Source organism: Oncorhynchus tshawytscha, linkage group LG01 (assembly GCF_018296145.1).
Source record: "Oncorhynchus tshawytscha isolate Ot180627B linkage group LG01, Otsh_v2.0, whole genome shotgun sequence".
Lineage (NCBI taxonomy): Eukaryota > Metazoa > Chordata > Actinopteri > Salmoniformes > Salmonidae > Oncorhynchus > Oncorhynchus tshawytscha.
The window spans coordinates 1354640-1362288 of NC_056429.1; positions in this window are offsets into that span (position 1 = coordinate 1354640).

Genomic DNA, 7649 nt, shown 5'->3' on the forward strand with positions numbered 1-7649 from the left:
ACCCTGTATGACTCTGGTAAGACCCAGTACATATTGACCCTGTATATCTCTGGTAAGACCCAGTACATATTGACCCTGTATATCTCTGGTAAGACCCAGTACATATTGACCCTGTATGACTCTGGTAAGACCCAGTACATATTGACCCTGTATATCTCTGGTAAGACCCAGTACATATTGACCCTGTATGACTCTGGTAAGACCCAGTACATATTGACCCTGTATGACTCTGGTAAGACCCAGTACATATTGACCCTGTATGACTCTGGTAAGACCCAGTACATATTGACCCTGTATGACTCTGGTAAGACCCAGTACATATTGACCCTGTATGACTCTGGTAAGACCCAGTACATATTGACCCTGTATGACTCTGGTAAGACCCAGTACATATTGACCCTGTATGACTCTGGTAAGACCCAGTACATATTGACCCTTTATGACTCTGGTAAGACCCAGTACATATTGACCCTGTATGACTCTGGTAAGACCCAGTACATATTGACCCTGTATGACTCTGGTAAGACCCAGTACATATTGACCCTGTATGACTCTGGTAAGACCCAGTACATATTGACCCTGTATGACTCTGGTAAGACCCAGTACATATTGACCCTGTATGACTCTGGTAAGACCCAGTACATGTTGACCCTGTATATCTCTGGTAAGACCCAGTACATATTGACCCTGTATGACTCTGGTAAGAACCAGTACATATTGACCCTGTATGACTCTGGTAAGAACCAGTACATATTGACCCTGTATGACTCTGGTAAGACCCAGTACATATTGACCATGTATATCTCTGGTAAGACCCAGTACATATTGACCCTGTATATCTCTGGTAAGACCCAGTACATATTGACCCTGTATGACTCTGGTAAGACCCAGTACATATTGACCCTGTATGACTCTGGTAAGACCCAGTACATATTGACCCTGTATGACTCTGGTAAGACCCAGTACATATTGACCCTGTATGACTCTGGTAAGACCCAGTACATATGGACCCTGTATGACTCTGGTAAGACCCAGTACATATTGACCCTGTATGACTCTGGTAAGACCCAGTACATATTGACCCTGTATGACTCTGGTAAGACCCAGTACATATTGACCCTGTATGACTCTGGTAAGACCCAGTACATATTGACCCTGTATGACTCTGGTAAGACCCAGTACATATTGACCCTGTATGACTCTGGTAAGACCCAGTACATATTGACCCTGTATATCTCTGGTAAGACCCAGTACATATTGACCCTGTATATCTCTGGTAAGACCCAGTACATATTGACCCTGTATGACTCTGGTAAGACCCAGTACATATTGACCCTGTATATCTCTGGTAAGACCCAGTACATATTGACCCTGTATGACTCTGGTAAGACCCAGTACATATTGACCCTGTATGACTCTGGTAAGACCCAGTACATATTGACCCTGTATGACTCTGGTAAGACCCAGTACATATTGACCCTGTATGACTCTGGTAAGACCCAGTACATATTGACCCTGTATATCTCTGGTAAGACCCAGTACATATTGACCCTGTATATCTCTGGTAAGACCCAGTACATATTGACCCTGTATGACTCTGGTAAGACCCAGTACATATTGACCCTGTATATCTCTGGTAAGACCCAGTACATATTGACCCTGTATGACTCTGGTAAGACCCAGTACATATTGACCCTGTATGACTCTGGTAAGACCCAGTACATATTGACCCTGTATGACTCTGGTAAGACCCAGTACATATTGACCCTGTATGACTCTGGTAAGACCCAGTACATATTGACCCTGTATGACTCTGGTAAGACCCAGTACATATTGACCCTGTATGACTCTGGTAAGACCCAGTACATATTGACCCTGTATGACTCTGGTAAGACCCAGTACATAGTGACCCTGTATGACTCTGGTAAGACCCAGTACATATTGACCCTTTATGACTCTGGTAAGACCCAGTACATATTGACCCTGTATGACTCTGGTAAGACCCAGTACATATTGACCCTGTATGACTCTGGTAAGACCCAGTACATATTGACCCTGTATGACTCTGGTAAGACCCAGTACATATTGACCCTGTATGACTCTGGTAAGACCCAGTACATATTGACCCTGTATATCTCTGGTAAGACCCAGTACATATTGACCCTGTATGACTCTGGTAAGACCCAGTACATATTGACCCTGTATATCTCTGGTAAGACCCAGTACATATTGACCCTGTATGACTCTGGTAAGACCCAGTACATATTGACCCTGTATGACTCTGGTAAGACCCAGTACATATTGACCCTGTATATCTCTGGTAAGACCCAGTACATATTGACCCTGTATGACTCTGGTAAGACCCAGTACATATTGACCCTGTATGACTCTGGTAAGACCCAGTACATATTGACCCTGTATATCTCTGGTAAGACCCAGTACATATTGACCCTGTATGACTCTGGTAAGACCCAGTACATATTGACCCTGTATGACTCTGGTAAGACCCAGTACATATTGACCCTGTATGACTCTGGTAAGACCCAGTACATATTGACCCTGTATGACTCTGGTAAGACCCAGTACATATTGACCCTGTATGACTCTGGTAAGACCCAGTACATATTGACCCTGTATGACTCTGGTAAGACCCAGTACATATTGACCCTGTATATCTCTGGTAAGACCCAGTACATATTGACCCTGTATGACTCTGGTAAGACCCAGTACATATTGACCCTGTATGACTCTGGTAAGACCCAGTACATATTGACCCTGTATGACTCTGGTAAGACCCAGTACATATTGACCCTGTATGACTCTGGTAAGACCCAGTACATATTGACCCTGTATGACTCTGGTAAGACCCAGTACATATTGACCCTGTATGACTCTGGTAAGACCCAGTACATATTGACCCTGTATGACTCTGGTAAGACCCAGTACATATTGACCCTGTATGACTCTGGTAAGACCCAGTACATATTGACCCTGTATGACTCTGGTAAGACCCAGTACATATTGACCCTGTATATCTCTGGTAAGACCCAGTACATATTGACCCTGTATGACTCTGGTAAGAACCAGTACATATTGACCCTGTATGACTCTGGTAAGACCAGTACATATTGACCCTGTATGACTCTGGTAAGACCCAGTACATATTGACCCTGTATGACTCTGGTAAGACCCAGTACATATTGACCCTGTATGACTCTGGTAAGACCCAGTACATATTGACCCTGTATACTCTGGTAAGACCCAGTACATATTGACCCTGTATGACTCTGGTAAGAACCAGTACATATTGACCCTGTATGACTCTGGTAAGACCCAGTACATATTGACCCTGTATGACTCTGGTAAGACCCAGTACATATTGATCCTGTATGACTCTGGTAAGACCCAGTACATATTGACCCTGTATGACTCTGGTAAGACCCAGTACATATTGACCCTGTATGACTCTGGTAAGACCCAGTACATATTGACCCTGTATGACTCTGGTAAGACCCAGTACATATTGACCCTGTATGACTCTGGTAAGACCCAGTACATATTGACCCTGTATGACTCTGGTAAGACCCAGTACATATTGACCCTGTATGACTCTGGTAAGACCCAGTACATATTGACCCTGTATGACTCTGGTAAGACCCAGTACATATTGACCCTGTATATCTCTGGTAAGACCCAGTACATATTGACCCTGTATATCTCTGGTAAGACCCAGTACATATTGACCCTGTATGACTCTGGTAAGACCCAGTACATATTGACCCTGTATGATCTCTGGTAAGACCCAGTACATATTGACCCTGTATGACTCTGGTAAGACCCAGTACATATTGACCCTGTATGACTCTGGTAAGACCCAGTACATATTGACCCTGTATGACTCTGGTAAGACCCAGTACATATTGACCCTGTATGACTCTGGTAAGACCCAGTACATATTGACCCTGTATGACTCTGGTAAGACCCAGTACATATTGACCCTGTATGACTCTGGTAAGACCCAGTACATATTGACCCTGTATGACTCTGGTAAGACCCAGTACATATTGACCCTGACTCTGGTAAGACCCAGTACATATTGACCCTGTATGACTCTGGTAAGACCCAGTACATATTGACCCTGTATGACTCTGGTAAGACCCAGTACATATTGACCCTGTATGACTCTGGTAAGACCCAGTACATATTGATTGACTCTGGTAAGACCCAGTACATATTGACCCTGTATGACTCTGGTAAGACCCAGTACATATTGACCCTGTATGACTCTGGTAAGACCCAGTACATATTGACCCTGTATGACTCTGGTAAGACCCAGTACATATTGACCCTGTATGACTCTGGTAAGACCCAGTACATATTGACCCTGTATGACTCTGGTAAGACCCAGTACATATTGACCCTGTATGACTCTGGTAAGACCCAGTACATATTGACCCTGTATGACTCTGGTAAGACCCAGTACATATTGACCCTGTATGACTCTGGTAAGACCCAGTACATATTGACCCTGTATGACTCTGGTAAGACCCAGTACATATTGACCCTGTATGACTCTGGTAAGACCCAGTACATATTGACCCTGTATGACTCTGGTAAGACCCAGTACATATTGACCCTGTATGACTCTGGTAAGACCCAGTACATATTGACCCTGTATGACTCTGGTAAGACCCAGTACATATTGACCCTGTATGACTCTGGTAAGACCCAGTACATATTGACCCTGATGACTCTGGTAAGACCCAGTACATATTGACCCTGTATGACTCTGGTAAGACCCAGTACATATTGACCCTGTATGACTCTGGTAAGACCCAGTACATATTGACCCTGTATGACTCTGGTAAGACCCAGTACATATTGACCCTGTATGACTCTGGTAAGACCCAGTACATATTGACCCTGTATGACTCTGGTAAGACCCAGTACATATTGACCCTGTATGACTCTGGTAAGACCCAGTACATATTGACCCTGTATGACTCTGGTAAGACCCAGTACATATTGACCCTGTATGACTCTGGTAAGACCCAGTACATATTGACCCTGTATGACTCTGGTAAGACCCAGTACATATTGACCCTGTATGACTCTGGTAAGACCCAGTACATATTGACCCTGTATGACTCTGGTAAGACCCAGTACATATTGACCCTGTATGACTCTGGTAAGACCCAGTACATATTGACCCTGTATGACTCTGGTAAGACCCAGTACATATTGACCCTGTATGACTCTGGTAAGACCCAGTACATATTGACCCTGTATGACTCTGGTAAGACCCAGTACATATTGACCCTGTATGACTCTGGTAAGACCCAGTACATATTGACCCTGTATGACTCTGGTAAGACCCAGTACATATTGACCCTGTATGACTCTGGTAAGACCCAGTACATATTGACCCTGTATGACTCTGGTAAGACCCAGTACATATTGACCCTGTATGACTCTGGTAAGACCCAGTACATATTGACCCTGTATGACTCTGGTAAGACCCAGTACATATTGACCCTGTATGACTCTGGTAAGACCCAGTACATATTGACCCTGTATGACTCTGGTAAGACCCAGTACATATTGACCCCTCTGTATGTATGACTCTGGTAAGACCCAGTACATATTGACCCTGTATGACTCTGGTAAGACCCAGTACATATTGACCCTGTATATCTCTGGTAAGACCCAGTACATATTGACCCTGTATGACTCTGGTAAGACCCAGTACATATTGACCCTGTATGACTCTGGTAAGACCCAGTACATATTGACCCTGTATGACTCTGGTAAGACCCAGTACATATTGACCCTGTATGACTCTGGTAAGACCCAGTACATATTGACCCTGTATGACTCTGGTAAGACCCAGTACATATTGACCCTGTATGACTCTGGTAAGACCCAGTACATATTGACCCCTCTGTACATATTATGACTCTGGTAAGACCCAGTACATATTGACCCTGTATGACTCTGGTAAGACCCAGTACATATTGACCCTGTATGACTCTGGTAAGACCCAGTACATATTGACCCTGTATGACTCTGGTAAGACCCAGTACATATTGACCCTGTATGACTCTGGTAAGACCCAGTACATATTGACCCTGTATGACTCTGGTAAGACCCAGTACATATTGACCCTGTATACTCTGGTAAGACCCAGTACATATTGACCCTGTATGACTCTGGTAAGACCCAGTACATATTGACCCTGTATGACTCTGGTAAGACCCAGTACATATTGACCCTGTATGACTCTGGTAAGACCCAGTACATATTGACCCTGTATGACTCTGGTAAGACCCAGTACATATTGACCCTGTAAGACTCTGGTAAGACCCAGTACATATTGACCCTGTATGACTCTGGTAAGACCCAGTACATATTGACCCTGTATGACTCTGGTAAGACCCAGTACATATTGACCCTGTATATCTCTGGTAAGACCCAGTACATATTGACCCTGTATGACTCTGGTAAGACCCAGTACATATTGACCCTGTATGACTCTGGTAAGACCCAGTACATATTGACCCTGTATGACTCTGGTAAGACCCAGTACATATTGACCCTGTATGACTCTGGTAAGACCCAGTACATATTGACCCTGTATGACTCTGGTAAGACCCAGTACATATTGACCCTGTATGACTCTGGTAAGACCCAGTACATATTGACCCTGTATGACTCTGGTAAGACCCAGTACATATTGACCCTGTATGACTCTGGTAAGACCCAGTACATATTGACCCTGTATGACTCTGGTAAGACCCAGTACACATATCTGTAAGACCCAGTACATATTGACCCTGTATATCTCTGGTAAGACCCAGTACATATTGACCCTGTATGACTCTGGTAAGACCCAGTACATATTGACCCTGTATGACTCTGGTAAGACCCAGTACATATTGACCCTGTATGACTCTGGTAAGACCCAGTACATATTGACCCTGTATGACTCTGGTAAGACCCAGTACATATTGACCCTGTATGACTCTGGTAAGACCCAGTACATATTGACCCTGTATGACTCTGGTAAGACCCAGTACATATTGACCCTGTATATCTCTGGTAAGACCCAGTACATATTGACCCTGTATATCTCTGGTAAGACCCAGTACATATTGACCCTGTATGACTCTGGTAAGACCCAGTACATATTGACCCTGTATATCTCTGGTAAGACCCAGTACATATTGACCCTGTATGACTCTGGTAAGACCCAGTACATATTGACCCTGTATGACTCTGGTAAGACCCAGTACATATTGACCCTGTATGACTCTGGTAAGACCCAGTACATATTGACCCTGTATGACTCTGGTAAGACCCAGTACATATTGACCCTGTATGACTCTGGTAAGACCCAGTACATATTGACCCTGTATGACTCTGGTAAGACCCAGTACATATTGACCCTGTATGACTCTGGTAAGACCCAGTACATATTGACCCTGTATGACTCTGGTAAGACCCAGTACATATTGACCCTGTATGACTCTGGTAAGACCCAGTACATATTGACCCTGTATGACTCTGGTAAGACCCAGTACATATTGACCCTGTATGACTCTGGTAAGACCCAGTACATATTGACCCTGTATGACTCTGGTAAGACCCAG